This window comes from Manis javanica, chromosome 1 (assembly GCF_040802235.1).
Source record: "Manis javanica isolate MJ-LG chromosome 1, MJ_LKY, whole genome shotgun sequence".
Lineage (NCBI taxonomy): Eukaryota > Metazoa > Chordata > Mammalia > Pholidota > Manidae > Manis > Manis javanica.
Genome location: NC_133156.1, coordinates 126,138,476 through 126,154,373, shown reverse-complemented (window position 1 = coordinate 126,154,373; position 15,898 = coordinate 126,138,476).

Genomic DNA, 15,898 nt, shown 5'->3' with positions numbered 1-15,898 from the left:
GAAAGAAAGAGGAAAAAAAAAGGAAAAAAAAGGAAAAAACAAGCGATTTTTTTTTTTTTTTTTTGTCCTCAGGTGCCGGTCCCAGGCACCCGCTCACTGGTCCTGCTGCCCTGTCTCCCTAGCACCAGGGTCCCTGTCCTTTCAAGGCTTCCAAAAAGCACCCACCCACCGGTCCCGCAGGGAAGGAACGCTCAATATTCTTTGTCCTCAGGCACTGGTCCCACGCACCCGCTCACCAGTCCTGCCGCCCTGCCTCCCTAGCACCGGGGTCCCTGTCCCTTCAAGGCTTCCAAAAAGCACTCGGCAAAAAGAGAGAAAAAAAAGGGGAAAAACGCGCGATTTCTTCCGTCCTCAGGTGCTGGTCTCAGGCACCCACCCACCGGTCCCACAGGGAAAAATGCGGGATATTCTTTGTCCTCAGGTGCCGGTCCCAGGCACCCGCTCACCAGTCCCGCCGCCCTGCCTCCCTAGCACCGGGGTCCCTGTCCCTTTTAGGCTTCCAAAAAGCACTCGCAGAAAAGAGAAAAAAAAAAGGGGAAAAACGCGCGATTTCCTCTGTCCTCAAGTGCCGGTCTCAGGCACCCGCCCCCAGGTCTCGCAGGGAGAAACGCGGGATATTCTTTGTCCTCCTGCGCCGTTCCCAGGCACCTCCTCACCGGTCCCGCCACCCTGCCTCCCCAGCAACGGGGGCCCGTCCCTCTAAGGCTTCCAAAAAGCGCTCGCCAAAAAAAAAAAAAAAAAAACAAAACCGCTCCGGTTTCTCTCCACCCGCCGGGAGCCGGGGGGAGGGGCGCTCGGGTCCCGCCGGGCCGGGGCTTGTATCTTACCCCCTTCACAAGGTGCTGGGTTCTTGCAGGTGTGGATGTGGTCTGGATGTTGTCCTGTGTCCTGTGGTCTCTATTTTAGGAAGATTTTTCTTTGTTATATTTTCATAGCTCTATGTGTTTTTGGGAGGAGATTTCCACTGCTCTACTCACGCCGCCATCTTCGGGAGCCTTGATTTTTAATTGATAGAAAAAGCATAAGCCTCAGCCAAGGCCCTTAGTGCATGTTATGTTTCACTGTGGGACTATCTCATTAAAATCAGTGTCACTTCAATGTTGTAAAGCACATAGCCACAAAAATAAAAACAAACAAAATACCCAGTGCATCGTACCTTCTGACATGGGCAGAGGGAGATGTGGCTTCAGTGTGCACCCCTGTGTCATGCAGCTCCTCTGTTCTGCATGTATAATTGCGCTAGAAGGCTGCCCGCCTAAGCAACTTCCAACCAAACCGTCGTCTCTTTTTCTAGGAAGCTCTCCAAAAGCTCAGGAGCTAAGAAACCCAAAGGTGTTTTTTTTTTTGAGAGAACTGGGAACAACTGCTGGACACCTTCATCTTGATGGGAGTTGTAGGGAAGAGTCCTATGACGTAGTGTGTTGTGCTCTTCCTAGGCATGGGGCTGCCCAAGGGTGGCCCTGTCTTTGTGTATCTCACAGGAAAAATACACAGGGTCCCCTAATTCCCACGAGGAGTGTGAGATGTCTCTGTTTCCAGCAGTGAGAATCAAGGGTGTCGGGCTGAGCACCTGGTGTTTGAGACTATTGATACTTCCTACAATCAGGTGCCACAAGAAGTTGGCACCTTGGCTGAGGCTGTTTGTTACAAGCACCTTGTTTTGAGTTTGGAAGATCTCTGGAGCTCTTTGTTTTTGGAGTACCTCTGAGGACTTGCCCATATCTAGAAGAACTCATTGGAGGCTCTGAAAGAAAAGAAACTCTCTTTTGTGCCCAGGGATGCGGCTTTGGTTTCCTGAACCATCTGACCTAGCCCACGTCTTATCTTACTCCCACCATCTAGTCCCTGTCCTCCTGGGCCACCTGCCTTCCCCACCTGTCTGCTCAGAGGCTGCCCTCACAGGCCCTCTCTGTTGAGAGGCTTCCCTCCCTCAGTGAGCCACTAGAGAGCTAGAGCTCACACTGGCATTATTCCTCCCCAGCCCCCGCCTGCCTCTGACAGTCCCCTAGGAAGCTGCAGGTGTGGGTGGGATGGGTATGTATGATGACAGCAGCCCAGAGCTTTCTTCCTGTGGCAGAATGAGGTGGCTAATCATGCAGAGAGGGATGTGAAGAGGGGGGCTTTTCCCTGGAAATTGGAGACCAAAGTGGCCCAGGACCCAGGGTCAGTGAGGCTGGGAAGTCATGTAGAGAAGAAACACCATGAGGGACCAAGAGGACTTTGTGGCAGGCAATGGCTGGCAAAATGGAGAAGAGAATGTTATGTGAGTTGGGTCTTCCAGCAAGCAGACCTGCAGAGATCTGCTCATGGTAAGCTGATCAGGGAGTGCTGCTGGGATGAACACCTACGGAATGGGAAGGATAGAGACCTGAGCAGAGGGAGAAGTTGGGTCTGTGATGCAGTCTTAACAGAGGCTCCAGCCAACCCCACAGGGAACTTGGGTGCTGGGTCAATTCTTCAAAGGTGTTCTGAATTGGGGCAAGGGGCCTGGATCTTTATTCCGCTTCAAGAAGGGTCTGTCTTTCCCCCTACCCCATTCTCACCCACCCTTCTCTTCCTTGGTAACTGTGGCAGTAACTGTTTGGGATGAGAGTGTCCCTACCAGGATTTCAGCCCACCTAACAGTAAGTGACCCAACACTTCTGGCAATGCTCGGGAAAAAGAACAGATTGAACCACAAAGAAGATTTTTACTTTATAATATGCTAATACAGAAAGCCACTCCCATATTGGCTGGGCTCCAGTATGCCATCTCTCCAACTGCCAGCACAATAGGTTACTAGAAGACTGGCCAATTTTTAAAAAATTGTTTTGAGGGTTATTTCAGGATGAAGATGAATCTGAATGAATCCACGTACCGGCATATGTGTCTAGAGAAAATCATCATGCCCTATTTCATTCCCCATGACTGAGGGCATCTCTCTAAAACTAGCCTCCCAACCTCAGGAATGATCATGGCCAGGGATGGACTGATCACTTAAAATATTGCATTTTAGTAATGACCCCACTGATCACATAAGTTTCAATTGCGTATGAGTGTGTGTGTGTGTGTGTGTGTGTGTGTGTGTGTGTATTGCTGCTGGATATTAAGGGCCCATTTGAGAATGTTTTCTCACCTGGCTTCTCCAAGTTTCTTCCACCCATTCTGCACGTGCATTCCCTCACTCCTCACTATAGTTTATTGATCTTGTGTCCATGTCATTTGCTGAATGAAACTGATAGTTTTAAATATAGGAAGGTCCTTTCTGGTGACATATGTACCTTTTCTAGCCCCTTCAAGCCTCATTTTTTTTAAATAGATGTGATTATTTATTATTGAGGGTCTTAATACAAGTTGACTTTAAGTTTATATACTTTAGTTTTTAATAATGACACATTGAACAACAGGCTCCCCAAGTTCTTGAGATTTTTAAGAAATCAGGGTGAACCGGCTCCAGCACATCCTGACAGACAGTCCAGCTCAAAGGGTCCTGCTGTCCACCTGCTCTACGACAAAAGTCGGTGTCAGCACCCACTATTCGGTCCTAATTCTGCCAGCGTAGAGATTATAAAATTCCACAATGGTCGCAGCTTTCCACGATGCTCAGTACAGCTTCATGTGGCCCACGGGACATCTCACCAGAGGATAAGTTCCCGGCCACGTTCCTGTTCAGGTGCAGAAACAGGAGGAGGAGCCAGTGAACCCGAGGCTCAATTCGCCTCTTTTGTTCCCAGTGCTGGGCACGCTCACATCCGGGGCTCTGCTTGGATGCAGGTGGCTGACGAGGGATGCAAGTGAGCTTCCTCCTGGCTTGGCTGCAGCCGGGCACCCACTGCAGAGCCAGGTTCTGGGAATACTGAGGGCAGTCAGGTCTTGAGCGCCTTGCTTCTGCAAGGAGCTCAGTGTTTGTCTGTCTGTCTGTTCTCTCAGTTCTTGTCGTTAGGTGCAGGCGCTTGCGTCCCCAAGTCTTACTCTGAAATGAAACGGCCTTAGGAGCTTTAGGGATGGCTTCACCTTCGGTTCTGATGAATTTCTCAGTGCAGTTTATGATAAGCTGAGGCTCAGCAGGCAGCTACACATGAGGACAAGATTTACATGTGCTGTCTTAGAACTGGGCCATATATTCTAGAAACAAACTTGATAGTTACTCGTAGAGCCTAATGTCCTCAGGCCTGGTGCACAGTACAGATCTGTAGAGAAAATCCAGTGTACTTGACTGTAAGTCAGGGAAAGACAGGAGGGAAGGGGGAAAATCGAGAGGGGGCAGTAAATATGAAGAATAAATAAGAATATATAATTGGTATGTATAGAGAAAACAATAGAGTATTTGTGAGGTTGCGGTGCATCTTCTTCTAGGTGAAATTTTAGGCAACTCTTAAACAGACCAATAGCCATGCTTTCGAGTGAAAAAAGTTGTCAAAGACTCTCTCCACTTTCCATACCCACCTACAAAAAGTGACAGGTGAAGGCTATTTCATAGGTAATTTTACCCTGTAATGTAAGGAAAGTGAAATTTCTGTGCTATTGAACTTTAAAGGAACAATTAATCCCTATGATACTAAAACTGACCAAGGCTGTATAAAAAGAAGGAATACTTGTATTAAATATTACAAAGGTAGATTACCTCTGTTATTAAAATGTGACAGAGATCAGAAAGTAAGAAAGTTATTTGCATATATATATGTCATCTCAGTTACATAATTATTAATGCAAACATTTATTTTTTATTTATTTTATTTGGCTACCATTAATGTACAATTACATGAACAACATTATGTTTACTAGACTCCCCCTATTATCAATTCCCCACCACATATCCCATTACAGTCACTGTCCATCAGTGTAGTAAAATGCTATAGAATCACTACTTGTCTTCTTGGTGTTGTACTGCCTTCCCCATGTCCCCACCCAACATTATACATGCTAATTGTAATGCCCCTTTTTCCCACTTATCCCTCCCTTCCCACAATTCCTCCCTAGTCCCTTTCCCTTTGATAAGTATTATTCCACTCTTGGGTTCTGTGAGTCTGCTGCTGTTTTGTTCCTTCAGTTTTTTGCTTTGTTCTTATACTCCACAGATGAGTGAAATCATTTGGTACTTGTCTTTCTCCACCTGGCTTATTTCACTGAGCGTAGTACCCTCTAGCTCCATCCATGTTGTTGCAAATAGTAGGATTTGTTTTCTTCTTATGGCTAAATAATATTCTATTGTGTATATGTATCCCATCTTCTTTATCCATTCATCTACTGATGGACACTTAGGTTGCTTCCATATCGTGGCTATTGTAAATAGTGCTGCAATAAACATAGGGGTGCATATGTCTTTTTCAAACTGGGCTGCTGCTTTCTTAGAGTAAATTCCAAGAAGTGGAATTCCTGGGTTAAATGGTATTTCTATTTTTAGTTTTTGAGGAACCTCCATACTGCTTTCCACAATGGTTGAACTAATTTACATTCCCACCAGCAGTGTAGGAGGGTTCCCCTTTCTCCACATCCTTGCCAACATTTGTTGTTGTTTGTCTTTTGGATTTTGTCCATCCTAACTGGTGTGAGGTGATATGTCATTGTGGTTTTAATTTGCATTTCTCTGATGTTTAGCAATGTGGAGCATCTTTTCATGTGCATGTTGGCCATCTGAATTTCTTCTTTGGAGAAGTGTCTGTTCAGCTCCTCTGCCCATTTTTTTATTGGCTTATTTGCTTTTTGTTTGTTGAGGTACATGGGCTCTTTATATAATTTGGATGTTAACCCCTTATAGGATAGGTCATTTATGAATGTATTCTCCCATACTGTAGGATGTCTTTTTGTTCTACTGATGGTGTCCTTTGCTGTACAGAAGCTTTTAAGTTTGATATAGTCCCACTTGCTCATTTTTGCTTTTGTTTCTCTTCCCCTGGGATATATGTTCATGAAGAAGTCACTCATGTTTATGTCCAAGAGATTTTTGCTTATGTTTTTTCCTAAGAGTTTTATGGTTTCATGACTTTCATGCAGGTCTTTGATCCAGTTTGAGTTTACTTTTGTATATGTAGTTAGACGATAATCCAGTTTCATTCTCTTACATATAGCTGTCCAGTTTTGCTGACACCAGTTGTTGAAGAGGCTGTCATTTCCGCATTGTATATCCATGGCTCCTTTATCATATATTAATTGACCATATATGCTTGGTTTTATATCTGGGCTCTCTAGTCTGTTCCATTGGTCTATGGGTCTGTTCTTGTGCAAGTACCAAATTGTCTTGATTACTGTGGCTTTGTAGTAGAGCTTGAAGTCAGGGAGCATAATTCCCCCTGCTTTATTCTTCCTTCTCAGGATTGCTTTGGCTATTTGGGATCTTTTGTGGTTCCACATGAAGTTTAGAACTATTTGCTCTAGTTTGCTGAAGAAAGCTGTTGTATTTTGATAGGGATTGCATTGAATCTATAGATTGATTTAAGCAGGATGGCCATTTTGACAATATTAATTCTTCCTATCCATGAGCATGGGATGTGTTTCCATTTATTGGTATCTTCTTTAATTTCTCTCATGAGTGTCTTGTAGTTTTCATAGTATAGGTCTTTCTCTTCCTTGGTTAGGTTTATTCCTTGGTATTTTATTCTTTTTGATGCAATTGTGAATGGAATTGTTTTCCTGATTTCTCTTTCTTCTAGTTCATTGTTAGTGTATAGGAATGCCACAGATTTTTGAATATTAATTTTGTATCCTGCAACTTTGCTGAATTCAGATATTAGATCTAGTAGTTTTGATGTGGATTCTTTAGGGTTTTTTATATACGATATCATATCATCTACAAACAAGGAAAGTTTGACTTCTTCCTTGCCAGTCTGGATGCCTTTTATTTCTTTGTATTGTCTGATTGCCATGGCTAGAACCTGCAGAACTATGTTGAATAAAAGTGGGGAGAGTGGGCATCCTTGTCTTGTTCCTGTTCTTAAAGGAAAAGCTTTCAGCTTCTTGCTGTTACATATGATGTTGGTTGTGGGTTTGTCATATATGGCCTTTATTATGTTGATGTACTTGCCCTCTTACCCATTTTGTTGAGAGTTTTTACCATGAATGGATGTTGAATTTTGTCACATGCTTTTTCAGCATCTATGGAGATGATCATGTGGTTTTTGTCCTTTTTTTGTTGATGTGGTGGATGATGTTGATGGATTTTCAAATGTTGTACCATCCTTGCATCCCTGGAATGAATCCCATTTGATCGTGACAGATGATCTTTTTGATGTATTTTTTAATTTAGTTTGCTAATATTTTGTTGAGTATTTTTGTATCTATGTTCATTAGGACTACTGGTCTGTAATTTTCTTTTTTTGTGGTGTCTTTGCCTGATTTTGGTATTAGAGTGATGTTGGCTTCGTAGGATGTGTTTGGGAGTATTCCCTCCTCTTCTACTTTTTGGAAAACTTTAAGAAGGATGGGTATTAGGTCTTCACTAAATGTTTGGTAAAATTCAGCAGTTACTTTTTTGATTACCAGTCAATTTCCTTGCTGGTAATTGCTCTGTGCAGATTTTGCTTCTTCCTGGATCTGCCTTGGAAGGTTGTATTTTTCTAGAACATTGTGCATTTCTTTTAAGTTATCCAGTTTGTTACCATATAATTTTTCATAGTATTCTCTAATAATTCTTTGTATTTCTGTGATGTCTGTAGTGATTTTTCCTTTCTCATTTCTAATTCTGTTTATGTGTGTAGACTCTCTTTTTTTTCTTGATAAGTCTGGCTAGGGATTTATCTATTTTGTTTATTTTCTCAAAGAACCAGCTCCTGCTTTTGTTTATTCTTTCTTTTGATTTATTCTTCTTGATTTTATTTATTTCTGCTCTAATCTTTATTATGTCCCTCCTTCTACTGACTTTGGGCCTCATTTGTTCTTCCTTTTCTAGTTTCTTTAATTGTGAGTTTAGACTGTTCGTATGAGATTGTTCTTCTTTCCTGTGGTAGGCCTGTATTGCAATATACTTCCCTGTTAGCACAGCCTTCACTGCGTCCCACAGATTTTGCAGTGCTGTATTATTGTTGTCATTTCTCTCCATATATTGCTTGATCTCTGTTTTTATTTGGTCATTAATCCATTGATTATTTAGGAGCATGTTATTAAGCCTCCATGTGTTTGTGGGCTTTTTTGTTTACTTTGTGTAATTTATTTCTAGTTTCATACCTTTGTGATCTGAGAAGCTGTTTGGTACAGGTACAATCTTTTTGAATTTAGTGAGGCTCTTTTTGTGGCCTAGTATATGATCTATTCTTGAAAATGTTCCATGTGCACTTGAGGAGAATGTGTAGCCAGTTGCTTTTGGATGGAGTGTTCTATAGATGTCTGTTAGGTCCATCTATTCTAATACATTGTTCAGTGCCTCTGTCTCTTTATTGATCTGTCCTTTGGAGTGAGTGGTGTGTTGAAGTATCCTAAAATGAATGCATTGCATTCTATTTTCCCCTTTAATTCTGTTAGTATTTGCTTCACATATATAAGTGATCCTGTGTTGGGTGCATAGATATTTGTAATAGTTATATCCTCTTGTTGGACTGACACCTTTACCAATAAGTAATGTCCTTCTTTGTCTTGTTACTTTCTTTCATTTGAAGTCTAATTTGTCTGATACAAGTACTGCAACTCCTGCTTTTTTCTCCCTATTAGTTGCATGAAATATCTTTTTCCATCCCTTCACTTTCAGTCTGTGTATGTCTTTGGGTTTGAAGTGAGTCTCTTGTAGGCAGCATATAGATGGGTCTCATTTTTTTATTCATTCAGTGACTCTATGTCTTTTGATTGGTACATTCAGTCCATTTATATTTAGGGTGATTATTGATACATGTGTACTTATTGCCATTGCAGGGTTTAGATTTGTGGTTACCAAATGTTCAAGGGTAATGCCCTTACTATCTAACAATCTAATTTAACTCGTTTTATTATTAACTCATGCTATTACAAACACAACCTAAAGATTCTTTTTTTTCCTCCTTTTTATTCCTCCTCCATTCTTTATATGTTAGGTATTATATTCTGTACTCTTTGTCTATCCCTTGATTGACTTTGGGGGTAGTTGATTTGATTTTGCATCTGCTTAGTAATTAATTGTTCTAATTTGTTGTGGTTTTATTTCCCCTGGTGACATCTATTTAGCCTTAGGAATACTTCCATAGATAGCAGTCCCTCCAAAATGCACTGTAGAGGTGGTTTGTGGGAGGTAAATTCTCTAAGCTTTTGCTTATCTGAAAATTGTTTAATTCCTCCTTCAAATTTAAATCATAACCTTGCTGGGTACAGTATTCTTGGTCTGAGGCCCTTCTGCTTTATTGCATTGTATATGTCATGCCACTCCCTCTGGCCTCTAAGGTTTCTGTTGAGAAATCCAATGATAGCCTGATGGCTTTTCCTTTGTATGTGATCTCTTTTCTCTCTCTGGCTGCTTTTAAAAGTCTGTCTTTATCTTTGTCATTTTAATTATTATATGTCTTGATGTTGTCTTCCGTGGGTCCCTTGTGTTGGGAAATCTGTGCACCTCCATGGCCTGAAAGAGTATCACCTTCCCCAGATTGGGGAAATTTTCTGCAATTACTTCCTCAGTAACACTTTCTGTCCCTTTTTCTCTCTTCTTCTTCTTCTGATACCCCTATAATGTGGATATTGTTCCATTTGGATTGGTCACATAGTTCTCTCAATACTCTTTCATTCTTAGAGATCCTTTTTTCTCTCTGTGCTTCAGCTTTTTTGTATTCCCCTTCTCTAATTTCTATTCCATTTACCATCTCTTCTACTATATCTAATCTGCTTTTAAATCCCTCCATTGTATGTTTCATTTCAGATATGGAATTTCTTAATGACTGAATCTCCATCTTAAATTCATCCCTGAGTTCTTGAATATTTTTCTGTACCTCCATAAGCATGTTTATGATTTTTATTTTAAACTCTCTTCCTGGAAAATTGGTGACTTCAGTTTCATTTGGCCCTTTTTCTGGGGTTTCTGAGATTTTGGTCTGAACCAGGTTCCTTTAATGTTCTATAATTCTATGTGGTGCCTTCTAGTGCCCAGAAGCTCTAGTCTCCTGAGCTGCTCAGCCCCTAGAGTGAGGTTGAGGGTCATAGGGGAGTAGCACTGGTACCTGGGAGGAGGAAAGAGGTGTTTCCTAATTCCTGGCTGCAGTGCCTGTCTCTATTATCAGAGCCAGTGGGCCAAGCACACAGGTGTAAGCCTCTGTGCTTGGTGTCTCTAGGTGTTGTAGGCAGGACCTCCCTCTGGCTGGCCTGATGCCAGCACAGTGACTGCCGGTTTGTGAACAGGTGCTGCCAGGCTGGGAGGAAAGTGCCTCAGGCTGCGTGTCACAGTGGGGGGCTTCAGGGATGAGTAGGCAGTCAGAGGGATGGAGCACCTGAAGCTCCTCAAAGTTCCCAACCAGCTGAACAGAGTGAGCCCAGACAACCTTGTCCAGCTCTCCCCTTCCCTGTGCAGCAAGCTCTGTGTAAACCCCACTCCTTCAGCAGCCCTCTCGCTGCTAGGAAGTCTCTCAGACCACCTGCCTTTCCTTTGTCCCAGAGTGGCTGGATGTGGATCCCCATCCTCCACAAGTGGCCAGAATCTCAGCCCCTCAAGCACTCCACCTGTCCCAGCTTCCCAACCAAACCAGCCTCCAGAGAACCACACAATGTAGGTTTGTTCTCCAAAGCAGACCTCCAGGGCTGGATGTTCAGCAGTCTTAGGTTTCCACCCCCTCCCCACCCCATTTCTCTTCCTCCCACTGGTGAGCTGGGGTGGCGGAAGGGCTTGAGTCTCGCTGGATGGAGGCTTTTGTATGTTACCCTGTTTCGTGAGGTCTGCTTTGTTCATGAGGTCTGTATACAGTCTGGTGCAGTCTTTTTTCCTGTTGCTGTTTAAGGGCTAGTTGCATTAACTGTATTTTCACCCTATATGTGGTTTGGGGAGGAATTCTCTGTCTCACCTCTGGCGCCACCATCTTGGATCTTACAAATTCTTGAAGTGTTTTCAAGCCTCATTTTAGAAGCATCACAGGTAATCATTTTTAACATTGTTTTGAGTGATTTCATGGGCCATAGTTTTGGTTTCTGAGTTAGCATTCAGTGAGTTTATTTTAAAATGAATATCATCTTTAACAGGTTTGATAGTCTTGGAGATAAAGGGTGGATGTTTCACAGATGCCACACAGACATGACTGATGAAGTTCATGTGCTCATTCATATCCATTCCCTTCCTCATCTCCCATCAGTTTATAGAGTTGCTCACAAATTCATAGAGAGTGATAGAAAAGAAAACATTAATCTTGGTTTGGATGACTTGGAGGAAGTTTGATCAGATAATGGGAACAAAGAGGAACCCCCTTCTTTAGGACATGAGCACAGCAGAGTGTGTGCTCTCTGCATGAGACTGAAGTGTGGAGTGTGGAGCATAGATGGAGGGTCAGATGACTTAAGTTTGAATCCTGTATCTTCCACCAATTGGTAGGAAGTGCACATAATCCAAAGATAACTGAGGCTAGACTAAATCAACGTCAAGCCATTTAAGATGTATTAAAATTCTAAGTGAGGCTTTTTAAATACAAAAAAAATGAAGCTACAAATTATGAAAGTAAAATTTTGTCTTATCCAAGCAGAACATAGATTGTAATGGCAACTATGTGTTCATTTTTAGAATGAACACAATCTTGTATATATTTTGGCATAAGTCCTAAACTAAAATGATATGTGGCATGATACAAAGGCCTTCACTTAATGTATGATTTTACAGCAGAAATTTTTTGGTAAATATGTTTGAAAGCTTCATTCATTTTTCAAGGATCTCTCCTAATTCCTTGACATTTAAATAATTGTTTTTGAAACCCATATCCTGTTACCATCCTTGATAATTTTTCTTCTCCAAGTGTTAGCTGTTTTACCTAATTTGTCAATGGTTTTTAATGCATTTTCAGCAATCCTTCAACTTCATAGGCTTCATAGACTCCTGAATCTTTTTAAATTTAAATACTTGCAAAGGTATTTGCAATCAATCTGCAATTTCATTTGCATTGCACTGTATTTTAATTTTTTATTTTGAAATAATCCAGACTTAAGAGAAATTACAAAAACAGTACAGAGTTCCTGTGTACTCTTTACCCAGATTCCCCCTAATGCTAAAATCTTTGGGTAATGGGTAAATTGGGTACATGATCAAAACCAGGAAATCAATATTGGCGCATGATTTTTAGCTAAATTATAGACGTTACTCAAATTGCACCCATGTGTCCACTAATGTTCTTTTGTGCTTTGGGATCCAATCCAGGGTCCTCCATTGCATTTAGTCATTGTCTCCTCAGTCTTCCCCAGTCTGTGAGGGTTCCTTCCTTATCTTTCATGACCTTGGCATTTGAGAAGAGTACTGGCCAGTTATTTGCCTATTCTTTCTCAATTTGGGGTATTTCTGATGTCTTTCAGGATTAGGTTGAGGTTACAGATTTTTGGTGAGATCTCAGAAGTGATGTATCCTTCTCTGTACATTCTATCTGGGAACATCTGATGTCAACATGTCCTGATCCTGATGATGTCGGCTCTGTTCACTTTGTCACAGTAGTGTCTGCTGGGGTTCTCCACAGTCAGGCTACTTGCTTCTCCCTTTGAAATGACTGTCTTGAGAGAGATATTTTCAGAGTGTGTAAATATCCAATTTTTCCTCAAATTCTCATTCTTTGATTTTAGCATCCATACATGGATCTTGCATGGTGTTTGACAAATGGCGATTTTTCATTTCTCTCATTCCTTCCATATTCATTAATTGAAATTTGGATTTTGAAGACTTAGCACAAAAAAAGAATGTAAAATATTTCATTGGCAACTTAGCTATAGATTTAAGATTTTAAGATATATTGGATTAAACAAAACATATTATTAAAATTAGCATCCCTTGCTTCTTTCTGCTTTTGATAATGTGGCTACTAGAAAACTCAAAACAACATATGTGGCCACATTTGAGGTTAATATTACATTTTTATAGCACTCTGCTCTAGAGACTCAGATACTGAACACTTGTGCCTATCTTAGAGGATGACTGTGAGAAATTAAGTGAGAATGTTATAGAAAGGGTTTGGCATAGTGGCTAGCATATAGTAAATACTCATTAAAAATTGGTCATTATTACTGAATAATGTCCTTATAAAAAGACAGTCACTCTTATGAACTCTTGACTTCTCAGGGGAACTGAAATACTTTCATTAAGAGCAGCAGTCAATCAAGACTCCTCTAAGAGGAAGAGAGCCTGCTGGCTACACTGAGCTCCTCCTTAGAACTGGAGGATCTGTGTTTTAGTTGAAAGCCAGTGGAGAAAACCCAAACTTGCTTATGGAAAACTGAGCTGGTGACTGGTTTCCAACAGGACATCAAAGAAAATGAGAGAAGAAGGAAGAAGGCACATTAATTCAGCCTCAGAGAAGCGCAGAGGTGTGTCTGCCTTGAGACAGTGCCTAAACGAGATGACTTTTGTGAATGATGGATAGACACTCACACTGTGAATGATGGATAGACCTTTAGTTATCAGTGATGGGTGGTCTGCTTAAAAGACATCTCTTCATTCTGGATCAGTCCTGCAGGTAAGGCCATCTGGTGCTCCCCCTTATTTTGGGGGCAAACTAATGAGCTTGCCTATGTTTTGGAATGTGCTTTACCAATTGTTAGCATCCCAGGTATGTTCTCTTCCTGATGGCAGTTACAACACAAGCCAAATTCCCTTGATTTTATGATTAGCAATGTTTCTCTAGTGTCTGTTTTTCACCCTAGAGGCTATTGGAGCTACAGGCAAAAAAAAAAAAAGAATGAAAAATCATGGAATGGTCAATACTCCAGACATGTCTATCTAAAGGGACTCAACCACCTTACATAGGTAGTCTTCACCACATAGTAAGTTTTCTTTAAAGTGCTTTCCTTATAGTAACTCAGTCTTCTTGTCAACTCTATGAGGTAGATATTATCATTATCTCTATTTTACATATAAGAAAACAGGGGCACAGAAAGATTAGGTTAAGTTACCTTCCTGAGATTACACAACTAGTTAGTGGCAGAAGTGGGATTTGAACCCAGGTAGTCTGGCTCCACAGTCTATGCTCTTAACTATGATTCATACTGCCTCTCTCTGGGAGCTACCTCTTGCCCCCCAAAAAGAGAAAAATCAATAGTAGTTTTATATTTGAGATTTTAAAATTAAGACCTATGGAGATTTTTGCCCCATTAATGAGTAATTACTCCTCTTTTTACGAATCACAGCATTCCATTTTCTAGAGGAAGAAATTGTGAGCATAGAATGAAGGGTTGTCTGTGATTTGCTCAAGGCTCTGGACAGTTGCTTTTAAGAAGGACAAATGATTCATAAAGAGGATAGAGAATCTTTTACACTGGATTTTCCCCTGGCTCTAAAGAATAAATTAGTCAGCTGCTAGATATGTCTCTCTGTAGTCCATGGACTTTCTGTGTTTTGCATGCTATCATTTGCTAAAGATATGACAATGTGCTCCTTGCCTGGGTTTTCAGCTAGGAGACTTATGTGTGTTTTCCCACCTCCCCCAGGAATGCAGCCAGAAAAAGCCATGGCATCCAGGAGCCATCTGGGAATGCTTCCCAGATCTGCTCCACATTAGAGAACACAGCCAGCTGCACACTCACCAGCTTGAGTTCACCTGCATTAGACTCCCTGCAGAGAGGTTTGCCACTGAGAGTGATTTATCTGGGATCCTAGCTATCCAGATTCTGGCAGGTGGGCCTCTGGGAGGGAAGTAGCAAAGATACAGCTCTGAGTTCCATGTGTCAGGCTCAGAGCTGAGGTGCAGCTTTGCCTCTGCCACTGCCAAGCTCTGGAAATGTGGGTGTATCCCTCACTTTGATTGCTTCCAGTCCTGCTGTCTGCCTGAGAAATGGGGAAAGCCGTATCTAAGCTCATGTCAACCAAGCCTGCAGACTTACTTAGAGGTAGCTGAGAGGCCTAGAGAAACACATAAGAACCAGTTGATGTGTTTTCATTATATTTATTTAGGCAACAGAATTGTATGAGTTAAGGCCCTGTGACCTCAGGAACAGAAAATGTCACATTCTAACAGGAGTAATTGAGAAGATTTTCAATGACAAAGGTGTGGACAAGCTAGGGAAACCAAAAGGGATAATAAAGCATGCCAACCTTAGCAACAGCAGGAGCTGTATAGACTCAAGGCCAGAGCAAGCAAAAGGAAGGAAGGCCTATAGAGAGGTGGCCCATGAAAGTAATAAAATCCCTTGACAGGAGCTATGGCCTTAAGTAAAGAAGCAGAGTCACTGTCAATGTGCAGCCCAGACGAGAAGCCAGGGATTAACGCCTTCTTGCTGTCCTGCTTCCAGTCTCCAGTTGGTAGCACCCCTTGGTCAAACTCAGCCGAAAGAGAAAAGGCCAGGAGCAGGGCAGGAGGTCAGGCCCCCAAGGCATCGAGAAGGGTGGAGAAGGGTGGGCAGTAGACCTGGGGGGCAAGCAGGGACTAGCCAGACTAGAAAACACACCGTTCTTATGATTTTTGGCTTCCAGGATTGAATACATTTGGGGGTTTTTTGCCCCCCAGGATTGGATACATTGGTTTTTTTAGAGGTTGTTACACCATGAAAAGTCAGCTATGCTCATTTTAGACAGCCAAACAGAAGAAATCAGTTGAAGAACTATTCATGCTACCTGTTACAAGAATAAAATATATTTTAGGCACCTTTTTTAATGTTTGTCAAATCAAGAAATAGTTCAAAGTAAAAGCATAATGATAGTAAAATGTAAGTAATATCTAACTTTTGCCAGTAGCAAGAAATTAACTAAATGGTATGTGTATATGCATACCTCCCAGCACAACCTTATTATGCTATTGCTATTCATCCATTTATTTAGCAAATATTTTCTGAGTATGTGTCCTGTTCCAGGCACTGTATCAGAAAC